Source organism: Haemorhous mexicanus, chromosome 2, assembly GCF_027477595.1.
Source record: "Haemorhous mexicanus isolate bHaeMex1 chromosome 2, bHaeMex1.pri, whole genome shotgun sequence".
Taxonomy (NCBI): Eukaryota; Metazoa; Chordata; class Aves; order Passeriformes; family Fringillidae; genus Haemorhous; species Haemorhous mexicanus.
Window position 1 is genome coordinate 93872803 of NC_082342.1, and position 18327 is coordinate 93891129.

Consider the following 18327-nt stretch of genomic DNA (forward strand, 5'->3'; position numbering starts at 1 on the left):
GCTCCTGGCTTTCAAAAAGCCTGTTTCAAAGAGGTTTGCGCTAGACTGGGCATGCAGTTTTGCTCTGCAGATATTGTCGCTACCGATTTAGTGGAATGCAATTAGGAAGCCTAAATTAAGTGGTAATGGAGAACCAGCTCTTGAAACTGGGGTTTCCACGGCAACCACTGCTTACAATACAGCCTTCAGTTAGTTTTCCCACTTTATCTGCAAAATGCACAATTGAGCTTTAAAACAGCTTTGTGCTGAAAAGCGCACTGTAAACAACTGTTTGCAATGAGAGTTTTACACTGTCTTTAAATACAACAAGCTATCAAATAAAATTTATTTGTCCACACTAATAAAAAAAATAAAAAATTCACACAGTACAGAAAGCATTAAAGGGTCCAGAATCTTATTATTCATTCTGGAAATGGATATATATAATTTAAAAATTCAAGATCTTGTGGGTCCTCAATCTGTCTTTTAAGTCTTATCATTATTCCTCAATTTTAAGACACATAATCCCATATCTCTCAGTAGTGAGAAGAACTGAGCATTTTAGAACAAATACTACATTTATCGCAATAGCAACACTATATAGTTATAAAGCACTTTTTGTCTAATATGAACTAATAAATGTGCATTTTCATCAGACTTCCTTTAACATCTAGCAATCTTTTGCAATTTCTTTTTCCTCTTTATAATACAATATTATATCCTTCACAAATGTTCTTATTTTATGGCAAAGTAATGCTATGCCATTTCTGAAATGCTTAACATTCTTGATTGCTTTAGAATCATAGCCCAACTTTCACATCTTATCAGAGGCAACCACAGGTGATTAAATATGCACAAAATGCAGAAAAGTGGGAAGGATGATGTTAAGGTCCCAGATGTAAATTGTATTGACTACCCTTTTCATGATAACCCCATCAAAATGAATTTCTAAGTATAAATTATGAATTTGCAAACAATCATTCTTCTCTGTTGTACAATTGCAAGTCTTGGATTAGTACTGTCAGGTGACTGGTAAGAGTTGAGAACTTGGCAGTTTTTAATTTTCCTTTTTTTTCTTTTCCCCCCTTCTTATATGTCTTTGTTTTAATTAAGATAAAAATCTCAGGGAAGACATTGTGCAGGCTTCCCTGAGTTAATTTCAAAGAGACATCACACAATTTTAAATTTTAGTCTGTCAGTTGATAAGTACTCTTTCAAGGAAGCATTTTTTGGAAAAAGAGAGAAAACACACCAGCAGAGGATCCCCACAGCAAATCAAAACAGACCTAATTTGTGTCTCAGCTGAAGTACAGCAACCCAAGCATCTTGCAGCCTTTCAAGACTGATGCACTTTGTGTGTGTATGCACTTGTGTGTTTATTTTTGTGTTTTAGCAATCACACTGGGTCAATGCAAAGAGTGAAAAAGGATGTGGGTGTGAAGGTGGAGGGAAAGGGAGAGAAGGGGGAGGTGTGGGTGCCTTCCCTCAGGAGCCTGTTGGTCAGAGGACTGCATCTTGACATCCACAGTCGTGTATAAATCTGGATTTGATACAGTCTCTGCAGACTTTGAACATGCCAGGCAGGGAAGCTTGCCCTTCACAGTACGGGTGCACTTTCAGACGGGGCTGTGACTATTCTGATCTGCTGGAAAGAACCTTTTCAGCACTAACCGAAAACAGAGTGAGGATAGCAAGGCTGATTGCAAAGTTCACATCTCCTCTGCTGTGTGCCGGTGCTAATGGGAGTTTCTCCTGTGATGGGTAGGTCATAAAACACACAGCTGCAGAGACTGTGCAGGGTGAACAAATCAAAGAACTCAGTAATAAAAATGATGTGTGTGCCAATATTATTTAATATTAACTTGCGAAAACTGTTGAAGAAACACATCTTTGTCATATATCAGAATTGACTCTAAAGCTGAACCAACAGATTAATAGGGTTATTTGTAAAGATATTGTCCTCATAAAGGCTTTATTATTTAGGAATCAGAGCTGGAAATTGTAATTCCTTTAATGATTTTTCATCACATAAATTAGCCTGCCTCAACTTCTCCGTCTAGAAGGCAAGAGGAGAGGTTGAGCTGGTCCTCTTCCTCATTCTTACGCAAAATCTGCTCATTTGGATGGATCCCAAATTTTAAAGAAACAAGTTCCTGGAAGAAATGCAGAATGCCAGTGCTCTCAAGACTTTCACAGGGCATCTCGTTTCAACACCGACTGCCTGCATTTTATCGGAGTACTAAAGGACACATTGAAATTATTTTGTTCTGGCACTGGCATGTGTTGTGATGTGTATGCATTCAATTGCACTTGACAAATCTTTGGGGCAAACAAAATGGTCTAATGTAAGGAAATATCTTAACATATTCCAAAATGACATTTTTAGACCAAACATGTGTTCGATTGATTTGCCTTCTCCAGAGATCACTTTTGAACGCAGGCCAGCAACGAGCGGGGGGGCAGGCTCTCGCTGAAGGCCAGGCGGGTCAGCCGTGCTTCCGCTGGTATTTCCTGCGCGGCAGAGTCCCGTACCTAACTGTACAAATAGCTCCACATGGCATCCTGAGAGCGTGCCAGGGAATTTTATGATCGCACGCCAAGTATGGTTGTCAGGTTCCACTCCACTGCTGTGTGTGTATGTGTGTGCTCATATGTGTGTGTGGCTGAAGCTAACTTCAGACTGAGTAATTACCATAATCCAAACAGGGCCTTTACCATCTTATTTGCATTCAGCCAGCAGTGCTGTTTTTATCAGCACCACTACTGAATTGTTGCAAAGTTTTAATTATCTTGACAACTCTCCTTCTTTTTTTTTTTTCATTCCTTTTTTTTTTTTTCTCTCTCCCCTCTTGGGTTGTGTTTGGATTTCAGCAGTCATCCCCCTATGGCAGCAATCACATTTCTGCAATGAGGAAGTTTTCTCACTTTTTCTTCTAGTATTTATAAGCAGCCACAAAGGCTGCTTAGAAGGGGGCAGAAATGGAGGGAGGTTGTATTTATTAGTTAATGCCTAACATTTTTTTCGTCAAAAGTCACTCCAGATGCCTCTTTTTGAATTGCACTTGAAGCCCTGGCGTAACTTTACACACGTGTGTAAGCTTGCAGAATTGAAAGAAAACCATTTCCTTTGCAGAGAGATACCCCCTTGCATAAATGTTTGCCAAAATAGAGCTTTAGCTGTCATGTTTTCAATATTTCCATAATCTTTTGATTTAGGATTAGTATAAAGTGTATCATGTCAGTTATATTTGCTCTCTCTCAAACGCCTTGCATTTTCAGTATTTGAATGCTGTTAGACAAATTCAACCTTGAAATAAGACACCGTCTCCTAGCAGTAAGGGTAATTAAACACTGGAAGAGCTTACCCAGGGAGGAGGTGGACTCACCATAGCTTGGAGTCTTTAAAATGAGATTAGACATCTTTCTGAAAGACATTGTTTAATCCAGCGACTTGGAAAAGGTTCTAGTGCATGTATACAGGGGGTCAGATGAGAAGCTTGCTAAAACCTCTTTTGACATCTCAGGCCATTGGTCTAGAAATCTGAGTTCAGATATGTTTGGGTTCAACATTTAAAGAGCAACTATAACATCTACATACAAAAATTGTTTTTTGGGAATATAGGAACTGAATCTGTTTTAAAACTTTGTTGTCCATTGCAGACAATAATGCTCTGCCTGCTGGGTTTTGCACTGCCTTTTGTTTTGCTTTTATAAATAGCTACAAATCACAATGTTTAATGCAGAATAAAATATTCCAATATGAGATTGCTATGGAGGACTAGAAGGCTTTAAAGCCTAAAGATTCACAAGCAGAACAAATGCAAAAATGGTTTTTAGTCTGTTGGCATCTCAGGTACAATAGATGTTTTAAAAGTAAGCCAAATTAATCTATTTTTCTAACTATAGAATATTATGACTGTATTTGGCATCTCATCTCTTATGAAGTTTATGCATTAGATTGCATATAATTGCCATCAAACAGTGTGGCAGTATTCTGTTCATCTGAAAGATAGACAAATTCTGTTTAACAGTCCTTAGACATTTCTTTTGCTGCATTTTGGCCTCATGAACACCGTATCCTTGTTTTCCCTTTAAAAGAAAAAAAAATAAAAGGTAAAAACCATTAGGGATTTCTCTTTAAATCCAGCAATCTATGCATACTACTAAGAATCAATGCTCTGTAAGCTGTCTGGTGTTCTGCAATAAATTCTAGCTTTTATAGACTTTTTCTGGGCCAGGTAGCTGTTAATGCCATAGAAATTGATTATTTGTGGTGTTCTTATCACTGCTTAAAATATCTAATTGCTTTTTCTCCACAGATTTGGATTTGGCTTGCTTGATGCTGGACGATTAATGAAGGAAGCCCTAACTGGACAAATGTTGGTCTCCTGAGACAATGTGTTGTTGATAACAGGTCTGATTTGAGCAAGTCTAGTCAAATTCAATTTTAATAGTATTTAAAGGCACACACAGAACACATACAGCTGAGCTTTCGGCTGGTTTGTCTGTTTTTTAATGTCTGTTGTGTTACCAAATCTTATTCCCATTAAGTATTAAACTTTCTAAGGCAGTAAAGACACATACCTGTCAGCTGCAGAGACACAAATTTTGCCTCAGTATAGCAGATTTTGTTCAAAATTTGCCTTTCTTCTATCATACTTATGCAGACTGGAATATGTAATTCATCACTACATGACTGTTCCTGTGGAGGAATTATTGCACTCTGATTATTTTGAACCCTAAAAATTATTGATTGAGGTAAAGAAGAGACAAGAAGGTATTGCAATCAGTTCTCAATCTAGTGAGGGCAACCTACTTAAAGGCAGCTAATCCTTAGCCTAAAAGCAGTATGCAGTTGCTACCGCTCCTACAGGACTTTTCACATTTCTGTGCCTGTGTCATTTATGTGAAGTACAAAACGCTTTCCACTGCACTACCAAAATCAAGATAACCACCAAACATCAAGGCACTATCTTATTGCATTGACTGTGAAATTCAGCTCACAGCTCAGCCACAGCTCCAGCTGAGGAGGGAAAAGGTCTCACATGCCACTAGAATTCTGGACTTCAGGATGTCTCCCCTCTCATAAAGTGGAAGCAATGACATGTAAAGTCAGTAGGGTCTAGAGTACTTTCCTCCTTCCAAGACCTCCCATTTTCTAGAGAGAGGTGAAAGCAGGGGGAAGTGGAAGGTGCACCTGTGCACATTGCACCTCTTCTAACCGCAGTGCTAGCCTGTATTTCTTTGTCCCCAAAGAAGGTTATTGAAAGAGAGCCTAATGGCCAGCTCCCTGCAGATCTAGGTATGGCACTGCACACTGTTTTAAGCAGCACTTTGGAGAAATTACTGTGTTTTCCTGTGTGGTGTTTGTTGTCTTTTGTATTCTCTGGAGGGAAAGGTGAGAAAGGAGAGGGAAAGGAGAAATCTCAGAGAGGGGAGAAAAATGGATGGACATGGAAAGTCACAAACACAAGGTCCGTACTCCAGTTCCAGCAATTATTTGTAATCATAGCCCTTTTCAGCAAAGTGGCCCCTAGCCAGTTTGGGACCTGGAGTCCTCTCCTGTGGCTGATGATAACAATATTTGATTCAAATAAATCAATAACCCCATTGGTATCTCTTGGAGCATTATCATAGTCCCAGCAGTGATGCTGTAAACTAATGTTTTACCTAACAGCCTAAGTATAAGGCTACCCCAGGTCTGTCTCAATTCACGGAGCAGTCAGACTTGTCACTGCCGCCTTGCAGAGAGCCCCCCTTAGACACAATGCTCTGAATCAGGGTGTTTCCTCTCTGCATGCCATTCTTTAGGAAAAAATTTAAGATTCATTAGTCTGGAGAAAACAAGAGACAGACCATAATTTACTTTTTTTTCTGCTGTGCAGGTTACCTACAATGAGCTCATCCCATAGTGTCTTTTTTTTTATCAGTTTCAACCAGATTAATGTTAAGATGGACTGTGTACAAACAGCTGGTTTTGTGCACCTATGGATCAATGACTTCTGCATGTTTTTCAAGCATTTTTTGTAGAAAAGGCAGGAATGAAGTAGAAATGTGTATTCCTGTGAGGTGTTTCCCAAAGATGTTTCTCTGTTCATTCCTGCTGTAATTCTCCAGCAAAGCAATGCAGAGAGTTGCACCCCTGAGGGACAGGAGCAGTCTCCCTTTTCTCTGGATCCATGTTATATGTAAAAGGCACGGCAAGGAAGTCTGTTTCTCAATATTGTACCTACTTGAGGCTCCTGAAGGTGTGATTAATTGGGAGTAATTAATTAAACCGTGAGTCATGACCTCCTTATTTTTCCTGTCACATTACTTATGAACAAGGGGGCAGTCAGTGTAGTTAAATGGTATGAGATAGTAAATATAAAGGAAATAAAAAGAAATTAGTTGTGTTGCATGTGGTCAACCTGTGGGATTTCCTGCTACAGGTGACCATCTGATAAATAGGGTTCCTTGATTGAAAAGAATAGTTGTTAATGCTATTACCATAACAGATGGAACCATCACTGCATTTCTGGGACTTCTGGGTGTACTGGGAAGGCAGAAGTGAGTCCTGCTTGGCTAATAAAGTAAGAGCAAATTCACCATGTGCTGGGAAGTCAGGCAGGAGTGCTGTTCTCCATGGGCAACAGCACTGCACTATTAGCTTGATCTATGACTTGCCATTTCATGGTTTGGTTGGTTGTTTATTTGTCTGTCTTTTTGATTCCTCTGGAAAATACTGTACTGGCTCTTTCTGTTGACTGAATGACCAGGCTTGGGCAGAAGACATAGCATTCTTCTTCTCTGACCTTTATATCAAAATTGATTAACAATAATTCTTTTGCAGAAAAGGATTGACAATAAGATGTGGATGTTCATCTTTAATGAACTCTAGTCACCAAGTGGAAGCCAGCTAAGTTTGACGATGCAATTGACCACCTTCCCAGCAACAGCTGAATATTTCCTCCTCAAGATGGTAATGTTGTATTCATAGATAATATGAAGAACCACCTGTTGCTCTACTTGGATTTTTTGTGTCTGTCATATTATTTCTTGGGACCGTTCTCATTACCGGTAATAGCAGGATATGCTGGCTAGTATTTATGCAGTCAGAAATGGTAATTAGCAAGAATAAAATTAATAAATAAGAATTAGAGGCTGTGTACTCCTGTACAATATTGAGAATTTTATGTTTATGTATTTTAATCTATGTAAAGTAAGAAGTCCACTCATAACTTAATTGATTTTGTTTGTTATCATGTTTGGCATTTTAGAGAGAGAACCCCTAAAAGGGTTCTATTTTATGTTGTTCTCACTTTCTAATATAAGACTCTTATTTAAAAGACTCTTTGTGTTCAATTATGAAAATACTTTCCTAATCTCATTAGCCAAAAAAGATGAAGTGCTGTTTTTCCTTTTTATTTGTGACAATACAAATTAAACACACCTATGGCAAACCAATTACTGTGTTTATTCTTTTTATACAGAGCAAGCCTGTTAACTGCAAATGTGAAGAGATGAAGCAAGCAAAAAAGAAAAAGTGTGAAGAGCTTTGCTGCCATATCATCCCTGTATCAGATAGTTTTAGGATCAATGAATGAATAGGTATGTAAGAGAGACTGTTATTCTACAGAGAAGGGCTATTTCAGAGAAATGAAGGGGGAAAAATTAAAAGGCAGATCAGTACATTGTCACTATATGACGACAATATTAGAGAAAGAACTTCATTTGGCTTTTAATTTTGGATCTTTACAGTGGAAGTGTACTACAGAGAGATCTAGATAGTAATATGTTTTATCTTATCAAGTGTTGCCACGGTACCAGTATTTTTGTTTTCTTGTTGGAGTTACTCACATAAGAAAAACCACTCTGCTGTGTAAGTTAAAAGTTCACATTCTGTCCTTCATTTTTGCACTTTACGTTATAAGACATTTTGTTTACTATAGAGGTAATAAGTATCATCACCTTTGGTTAACCATGAAAGTGTTGATTTCCAAATTGCTAGAAGTTTTAATTATTCTAATTATAACTTAATACTTCTGCAATGACATTTCACATGGAGAAGTTATATCAGTGAAAATCACTTAGGATAACAGGCAGAAATTAATTTTTTTTCTCTAAATATTCACAGTACACTGGAAATTGGGAGGTCAGGATTTCTCACAGATAAGACCATCCATTGCTGTGTTTCCCTCCATGGAGTTACATGCTACATTCCCTTCCTCCCCTATACACTAAAGAAAGAGAAACATTTCCCTCACTAGCAGGGATTCAGTGGTCTTCTTTGTCAGGCACTAGTCTTGGTGGTTTTGGTGCTGTACAAGGCAGAAGATATGGGAGATGTCTGGATTGTCAGCATGAAGTGGTTGCTTTAAATGCCAGAGGTGGAGGAATTCTGGAAAGAGCTGAAAAAATACAAGTAGATTAATTTGCACTTCACAGAAGTTTCTGTTAGAATAGAGACAGGAAGGGACTGAATGAGGCAGGAAGGGAAGAAAACATAGAGGCGAAGTAATGGCAAAAATTAAACATGAAATATTTCCTTTAACTGCACTCGGAGAGGAGGATTATATTTGACCAAACAACCAAATCCTCCACCACAAGTCAGAACTAAGGCTAATTACACTTTTTTTTTCAATACCTTCAATAGAAAGGACCCAGTCAGTTATTCTCTGAGTGCTACACACTGCACTAGCAACACTGATAGACCAAGCAGATGGTTTTGTGGCATTGTATGAGGGGTATAATATTTTACTATAAATATAAATAGAATACTCACTCATCTTGTTTAAGTTTCGAAAATACATTATAATAAACAAAGTAATTTTGACAGAAAAATGTTGACCAACCCTATAATGAGCTGAATACTGACACAAATCCCATCTATTAACAAAAAAGTCAGTGGTATTACATTGACTTTTACAATTTGAAGGATAAATACAGAAATGTGAGAGACGGAGTAATAAAAGCCATGTAGTCCCTGCTCTTCAAAGGTCTCATCAGAACCCACAAAGGTAATATACCTACTCTTTTTGATTTTAATAAACTTTGTATAAGTCAAAAATAATTGAAAATTGATAGCAGGAAAAAGAATAAATCTATTTATATTTGTTGGGATATATCTATAATAAACTTATAAAAAACAAAAGCAGTAGAAAACGTTAAAACAGATCAAAATACTAAATTAATTCTAGACTTCAAGATTACCTCATTTTCTGCTCCAATGTAAGTGTGTGATGACTTTTCCAAAGCCTTTATTGTAAACACTTCTCTCCCCATCATGGAACTGGGCATCTTGCTTTCCTCTTGCCGCTGTTCCTTCCAGAGACATGGATCTTTGGACAAGCAGTCACCAATATGAGAGGGTAGTCTGGAATGTACCACCACCTGGGACACCAAAGGATTACAGATTGCTCTCATGGGAACTGCTGGGTGAGGGGTGCTGGTGATGGGTCAGGAAAGCATCCAGCTAATGCAGAGTGCCCAGGAGTGCCCCAGGGAACAGAAGCAAGGCAAAACATCATTCTGCTAATCACAGATTTCTGAGCTAACCCATATTTTCAGGTAGAGCAGGTAGATTTTATTCTTATAGTGGATTTTTATCTGACAATAAAATAAAGCAAGCAAAAGGGCTATATAAGATTAGATCTTCATTCTGTATTTCACGAAAGAAGAACTGAGGAAAAGACAGATGGAGTGATTTTCTGGAGCAAGTTGAGCCCTAGGTTGAATTGGATCTCCTGTCTTGTTCAGAGGCTGCCCATTCCTAACTGTGATGTGGAAGAAAAACAGCCATTAGCAGGCACCTGCAAAAATGCTCCACCTGTTTTTGCTCAAAGTGACAAAGCCCAGAGGACAATGTCTGTGTTCCCTGCAGGTCTGTAGGGAGCATGATGTAGCTGATGCAATTCCCAGCTCCAGCACACCTGCAAGGTCTCATTGATCTGCTGTTCAGTGCTCTGAAAACTCAGAAATCTATTATCAGTGTGAGCATGTGCTTATTGATCAGGTTACCTGCTTCTGCTCCCCATGTGTGCCTAATTCTACCAGCATACACACACACACACACACACACACAAAAATATTCACACACATGTGCATAGATACAGGCACACACACATGGATTTGGAGCATGTGTGTATGATAAAGGCTTTACCTTTTTATTTTTTTTTAGCTTTACAAAACTGCACATAAATAAAAAGAATGGACCTTCCCTGTGAAACGTGAGCACAGAAACGCTCACAAGTGGCCAAGAGCTGCTAAATAATTAATCAATAGAGCAGTGTGGCAGTTTGAAATGTAAATGTGATGGATGAAGGTGTGATGCTTGTCATCAAGCAGAAAATGATGTGACTGGAATGGATAACCCACAGTACCTGCTAACTGGCAAGAGCTTGGACACAAAGATAAAGTAAAGCCATCAGAAAGCAGACCTGGCAACCCCTAATTCTTGCCTTTGACCCACAATTCACTTTCATGTCTCTGTCCCAGAAGAGATGTTTAAAAAAATGATGAAGAGAGATCTTGGGGTGGGAAAGGGGTGAGAAAAAAACCATCTGAAGAAATGCTACCTGACAAGGCTGCAGGCTACGTTCTTGAGAACACCTTTCTTTTCTTTATGTTCTCCTTCTCCCGTTAAATAAAAATGCGGCTCCTTTTTTCCCTTCCCTTTCTTCCCAAACTCTCCCGAGCCGTTCCTGCAAGTGGTTCTGTGACTCGGGAGCTGACAACAGCCGCATGCAAAGGAACAAAGAATGAGAGTGACAATTCAGAGTGCACGCAGGTGAGAAAGACACCTTTTACTTATCAAACTAGGCTGCAAAAAATGCTCTTTTTACTCAGCGAGCTAGAAATAGCGGTGATCTAACAAGGCACTGATCCAAATTCTTTATTTATGCTGAGATGTAATGCTAACAGGATTTTTAGGTTGACTAGTAGTCTGTGGCCCCTCCATTCAAGTAAGGAAGCATTCCTCTGATTTGGAAAGAGGAAAATCCATATAATTACCGTATATTATGTGACAGGAAAATGTATGCTGTGATGGTAAAGGGTGACAGAAAATGTCCATCAAAAAATTTGTTTTCAGAGTCTTGCTATGCCAGTCATTGCATTCTCTCTGGGGAGAAACACAACGTGATAGAACTCAATTGGTCCAAATTTGAGAGAAATTAACTTTTGTAAAAAATGGGATTTTTCTGATCCTTTTTTTTCCCTCTTATAAAATTGCAACCCTGCAAGTAAGATTTAAAAGTTCGATGCCTCCTTCTCCCCGAAATAGAGAAACCTCTTTCTCAGTGAATACCATTTAGCAGGTTGGGGATTTTTTTTCCTCTTTTGTTGTCAAAAGCTCACTCTACAGAAAGTGAAAAATACCACCGTTTTACACTAAATTTTCAAACTCCCCAAAATACACATTAGCAGATAACACCCACTAAAAGTGAAAGCTAAATAGAGATGTATAATAATAGTGCTTTGGCATGCAAAATAGATGTTCTACCATTTCTAAGTCATAAAATATAAATACAAGTATTCTCTTAACATCTTTTTGTGTTTTTAGAACCTCTACAGATGTGAAGGCCTCTACAGCCTGCAGAAGCAGCAGATCTCCAGGTGAACTGGCCAGCTTTCCATATTTCCCCAAATGATTATTTTTACCTGTTTTTTTCTTTTTTTTTGTTGAGATCAAGTTTTTAATCTTTATGATACCTTTACAATAGAGTCATCAAGAACACACATAAGTATTTCTACACAAAAAGACCCAACAGGTGCCAAAACTAATTTTGGAAATCGAGAATTAGAACTTGTATTAAAATAGAACCCTAATTTGCCCAGCTCCATAGTAAATAATCCACATTTTGTCTGGGACAGGTTGCTGATGTAAATCCATTGAAGGGAAATCCTTTCTGCAAGTTGGCTACCTGGATAAGCTTTAAGCAAAGTGCCAACTGTGTATGCAGGGTATCACCATGCTCCAAATAAATATTTCCTCTTTAGAATAGCAAAAATGTGGTCTGATTGGGAATTCCACTCGTATTTCATTTTTGGGGCATTTTAAGTCATGTTTTCAAATTTGTTGTTTTCATCTAGCTCATGTCAGAGCCACTTAGCTGTATCTATTTACCTACACAGCAGGGACATTCATAATAATTTTTAGTGTTTTTTCACAGCTTCACAAATGCAATATCATCATAAGCAGGAATCAGACCTGAGAACCTGGAAAAATATGAGTATACTAGTCCGTGGGACGGAGGAATGATCCCACACTTTACATCTGTTATGTTTTTGATGGGATATGTTCGTAGATTTTGCAGTGTTAAAAAGGAATTTGGTCTAATGGCTCACAAAGATTGATGCTGAGTATAAGCAATTGCCATATTGCAGTAATGTAGCAATATTTATCACTAGCAGGTCTTCCATTCCCTCATAAACTGCTGTAGAAGTGGAAAAGAGACATTTTAGCACTCTGTTGTCACTAAACTCACAGAAGTCCATTTCTGTACCTCTAGTCTGTCTCAGCGACAGAGGGTCTTGCAATAGAGAAGTGACAGATTGGGCTGTAAATGTGCATCAGTCATCCCCAGCCTCAGGGAAGGAGAGGCACCTACTCAGGCTGGAGAGGGCTGTGATGCACCCTGTCCTTGTGCCCAGACTGGAGGACCAGCTCACTGCTGGAGAGGTGCTTACCAGCCTAGCAATGGGAGCAGTGGTTCACAGTGGTAGGGAATGTACCACAGATGCACCAGTAATTGGCCAATGTTTTCAAATATCATAGAAACAGAAGCACCACCAGGACTTTACTTTCTTCCCCCTTTAAGTTTGCTAGGTACATAGAGGAAAGGGACATGAAAACTAACCTGATAAAGGCAGAGCTAAAAAACAGACGTGTGTCTTACATCCCAAGTGGCCTCCAGCAGCTGCCTACTGCAGAGAAGATAACCTCCTAGCAGAGTGTCCCAGATCACTGTCCCAGCCTCCAGCAATTTGAAGCTTGGACACTTCCCAAGTTGGAAAATTTAGCCTATCTTGCTGTAGCGATGATTGTTTAAATATACAGCCATGACTCGCCCATACAAGCAGGCTTTGTTTCACCCCAAGTATTATGCCAAACTAGTTGTATATCATCATGAAGAATAACTGCATTTCCTCAGAGCTGATTTCCTATGGCACATTTTACTTAGATACTTTCTCAACACCCTCGCAAATATGTCATAGATCTAAAGCACAATCTCTGTTTCAAAATGAATGGGTCTGATTACAGGCATATTCATTTTGAAAAAGGTACAAAAGGATACAAATGCGCCTTTCCATCTCCTATAATGTCAAAGTAAGACCCTCTTGCCCTTTTATTTCAATCCCCGCAATTTGAAAATATAAAAAATGACTTGATTATATGTTTTTTACCATTAAGTGTATAATTGCTTTTGTGTTTTGACATTTAATTCCTCTTACCAAAATACATGGTAGGAATTAAAAGTCAAATCTTTTATGTATTTGATGTACAGAACCTTCCACATATTTCAATAAGAAATATAGAGCAGTGAAACCTCACGGCAGGTACAGTGAAGCCATCTGAAAATTAAGTCACTTTTTATACTGGAAATCTGACTGTAGCCAAAATTCTGCCCTCCCTTATCTAGGTCAATGGCTTTTGAAATCACTGGAAGGTCTGAATGAGTCAAAACCAAGCAAAACCTGCAGGACTTGACCTTTAAAATAGAGCTGGGATTATACCGTGCCCTCTCGGTCAGATTTTGAGATTACAGTCCAGTCTGAAAATTAGTTCTGAAAGCCATAAGACAGGAGTTGGCCAGGCACTTGAGCGTATTGACCTGGTATGGGATGGCAGTAGGAAGGAACATGGATCCCAGAAGGGAGGAACAGGAGAAGCCAGGGCATCAGTGGGTATCTCAGTTGGCCCAAGGCCAGCAGGAGGGCTCTGATGTTGAGAGAGAAAGTGAACTCTGGGCTGGTGAAAAGATGTAGCTGCACACAATATGTTGCTTTTAGTTGTTTCACATGGGTTCTATCTTTCCTTTGTCTCAACTTTCCCAGTAAGGTTTCTCACTTCATGTATTGTCATTCCATCTATTGCATTCTTCCCTCTCTTTCTCAGTTTTCATATTCCTCCTTTTCCTCTGTTCTTCTGTCTCTCTTTCATTTCTTGTGCCCTTTATTTGAATTTTCTCACTCCTTTCTTCCCTGTACTGGATGCCAAATTCTCCATCTTTACCTTAATTTCTGTTCATACTCATTCACAACCTACAGTTTGAGATTTCCTCTGGCTGCATTTCCTTCCACTGGTCCCTCCACTGTGATTTATCCCCATTCACTCAAGTCCCAAAGTGACTCAGTCCTGCAGCCATAGCTGGGATTACTGCCCTGAGGTTCAGATTTATGGAGTCTAGTGCTGTCTGAGAAAGTTTTCTGCAATCTGGGAAGCGGACTCTGTCTGGGACATCAGATGAATTGATCTTGGGACTGCTTGAGCCAGGAATTTTGATGGTAGGCAGTAATTGCAAACAAGAACTCAGCAATGCTCTTCCCAATGTTGGTATTCTCACTCACAACTTCTGTCATGCCTTCTAACAAAAACTGCTGTTCTAGGAGAATATGCTCTTGAAGTAAAATTTGTGCTGTCTTTCTCCTTTTCCCAAAGCCAGGGACACAGTTTTCTTTCTTTCACCTCAGGAAAGATGCCATCATCAAAGGTAGAGTACAATATAAAAGGCATCCAGGAAGAGAAGGAAAAGGAGCAGGAAATAGTTGCATCAGGGAGAAGCAAGTCAGAGAGAGAGGGAGAGGAGGGGGACAGAGATAGAGTGAGAGAGCTGATAATATCTCCACACAACAGTTGTAAGTGTCACCAGATCTCATGGAGACACACTTAGCTCCCCATAATGAAAGCAGCTTGCGTTGCATGGGTGCCAGCCACACAAATGCTGGAAATTGCCTCCCTTTGGCCATCATGTGCTTGCACTTTGCAGGGGGAATGAGAGAGCTTGGGGCTGTTCCAGACCAGCCATGGCTTCCAAGGGCCTCCTTTCCATGCATCCTACTGCTAGCAGGATTGTGAGCATGAAAAACTTTTCAGGTGTGTTTTAAAGGTTAATTTAGACGCACCCGTGTGTATATGCACACGCACTTGCACGTTTTTCTCATCATTGTTTGCACAGGCAAAAATTTCAATTTAAAAATGAGAAGGGAATAGAAAGCCCACAAGTAAATCACATAATTGGCCCAAGCCCATACATTCAGGAAGGCAGATTTACAACATAGAGCAGACTTACTACAAAGAAATGGATCTCATTTTTGTTCAATGAGTTACTGCAAATTATAGAAGTCATTGATTCATACCTCTATCATCCTGTCTCTTAAGAAGTCTCTTGATAGAAGTTTAAGATCAGCCATCCTGAATATCTTAAGTATGTTCATATGAGTAGCTATTTTACCCACAATTGGGTGTCATTTGAAAATTCTGTATTTTTGAAAATCTGTAATCTTCTCAATTGACCAGCTTCTCAGTAGCTATCAACTCAAGGAGATGCTTCAAAGTTAACAACTTTTTATTCTTTTAAGACCATGCAATTCTGAGTTTGGGAGGTACAAGACAGGTGCAAATTATTGCTTTCTTGAGGCTCTTACAGGGTGACCAAAGTCTTCAATAGGTCACCTTGCATGTTACAGTATTTCAGAACACACTTGCATCCAAACAAGAGTAATTACTCATGCTACTCATAAGGGGTTCTCTGTTCACACCAGTCACCAAATGGTTTTGGGGTCATTCACAATGACCTTTTAAATATTTTTTTTTAAGGTAATAATGTCAAACAACTACAGAATTTACTGCTGCTTAGCCTGAAAGGGAGCTGTTTCTCAGAATGGAGAACTAGGGGAAGATGCTTTCACTCAGCTGGAAGTTTTATGGGGCAGATTTCATCCATAATCCAGAATTAAATGTCGGGTCCCTTGAGATCTTGAAACTCAATGAATGTTCAGCCCCAGAAATCAGGTGATGAACCCGAACTTCAGACTCTCAGAAACCAAACACTTTGTACTTCAGAAAGATTTGGTTTGGTTTTATTTTTTCTCCTTTTTTTTTTCTTTTTTTCCTTAATTTTGATGGATGATGTTTTGTTCTGCAGTGAGTTTTAATGTGTGTAGCTGCGGAACATTTTCAATTGTCGCAAACAACAACAACAAAAAGCAATATTTCAATATTTCTCAAGAAAAGGCTTCAAAGGTTTCAGATCTTTTTAAAATGTTTCTGCTTTATTTTGACGTGGCATAAAAGTTTTGTATGCAGTCTCGCATCCGCTATTGTGACAGCTGTATTTAATGAGTGCAAAATGATCAGAAAAACATCCTTTTCTGTGGGTTGCCATTGCCAGCAGATGACAGGAGAGAGGCAGTACTGTAATAACAGAAGCAATGAAGTAGTTCATATTACTACTGATGAGGTATTTCTAGCTCAAACACCTAGGCATGCCTTTTGAAAATAATGCATTGGTCACATTACCTGATGGTTTCATCAGATTTTGTTTCCAAGTGCATTTTGAAGTAAAATTGTGCATTCTTAGCCTCAGGTCAGGAAGTGGTTGGTTGTGACATATTATTTGGGGATAAAAAGTCAGTTTCCATAAGATGAAGAGGGAAAGGTCCTAGTCTTGTCTATAAATACCGGCCTTTTCATCAAACTAATGCTAAGCACAAGATGCAGATCCACAGATATGCTAGAAATGAAACATTGCACAATACATTTGATTTCTATTTTATATGCATATTTATTATCAGACTATTTTAGTCCAAATTGGAGAGAGTATAAAAATAAATCTAAATGGATTTGAAAGGCAGGGTATTTCTTTTTGCAAAGCTTTGTCGTTCCTGACTTCCTCTGGTGACTGTTAGCTTATCACGCCTTTGTACAGGAGATCTGAGTATTTTGTTCTCTCTTGAGTCTCCATATGGTACCATTTCTCAGATAGTCTTCCTTTGGTCGCAAGATGACAGTGAGAATGGATTGTCAAACTGGACCACTATGACAATTTACTCTGAGGGAGAAAATCCTGTGGGTGTTTAGAAGCTTTACTGTAAGTTATATTTGATTAACTTATCCTACTACTGACAAATAATTAGGTCAGCAATTAATTTCAAAATGCAAATGTGCTACAGGCCTTCATATTTTAAGAAATTCCCTTTGTCTTTAGTTTCTACTTGCGTTAAAGTCTTAATGGATTTAGCTGAATGAAGAAACAAAATTATGTTTTCTAATGCTTTATTTACTTGGTTGAGTTGAACTTTTTCATCAAATATTGACAGCAAATGTTTGTTCAGAAATGATCATGTGAAATGGAATTTAATGGAGTAAGAAAACAGAAGACTAATGATGAACCACACTTTTAAAAAAAAAAACATATATAAAATATATATAATATATTTTCACATTTCTGCTGCAAAATATTCATCTACTTTCATGGAATAGGAACAGAAAGACAAACCAGAGGGTCAGGTTGTGGCAAAATTGTTGTGGCAAAATCATTAGTACCTGCTTAAGCAGCCTAAGAAACGGGGTAGATCTGGAAAAAACCCCATACCTAACATTGATACAATTGTGTCCCAAAGAAACATATCTACCAGCCTATCTCAGGGACTTTATTATTAAATAAACACAGATTAAAGGCTCAACCCTCCCCAAGAAAAGCTCAAGGGAGTTTTCTGTTAACTTTAGGGCATGAGGCATCGAAGTCTATGTTTTCTGTGATTAAAATCATGCAATTTTTTAGAAAATATTCAAAATATTCTGCTGCAAACAAAACCAACCAGCTATCCTGATGTAAAATCTGAATGAATTTACATAGGTGGCAGAATGATATTAGAATTTTCTATGAGTTATTTTGCTCAAATGTGTCAAGAAGGAAAACAATCACTCAAAAATTTGGTGAGGGTTTTTCACAAAATTGTTACTGACCTGAAGATGAAAAGATTTTTTATGCTGAATGATGCAAGCCACTTTGGAAGAAATAACGGTTTAAAAAAAAGGTCAAGTTTTTGGTTTTCTGGGCTTTTTTGGTTTAAAATGTTGCTTTCATATCACATTTGCTTAAATTAGTAATGCTAATAATTACATGAGAAAAAAAATAAAAAATAAGATAAAAGTAAACATTGCATTTTTTAGGGAATTTTCATATTGGAAGGAAAACAGAGAGAGAAAAAGAAAAATTGCATGGGGTCAAATGTGTCTCATGTTCATGGAAAAACTTGGTTTCCATTCTCCTCCAAAAGATAACATCCAGGACCCTCTTTCCCTCTTAAGCAGCTCCTGAAGAACTTTGAAGGTTCCACTAGGTAGGAGCAGGCAACACAAGA

At 38.5% G+C, this 18327-nt stretch overlaps 1 long non-coding RNA gene across 1 annotated transcript; it reads left to right on the forward strand.

The window, feature by feature from the left end:
- The first annotated feature begins 4306 nt into the window (after nucleotides 1–4306).
- LOC132324301 (uncharacterized) lies at nucleotides 4307–6967 on the forward strand. Its single transcript, XR_009485565.1, has 2 exons — nucleotides 4307–4393; nucleotides 6812–6967. It is a non-coding gene; the product is annotated as an uncharacterized LOC132324301 (long non-coding RNA).
- The last annotated feature ends 11360 nt before the right edge of the window (nucleotides 6968–18327 follow it).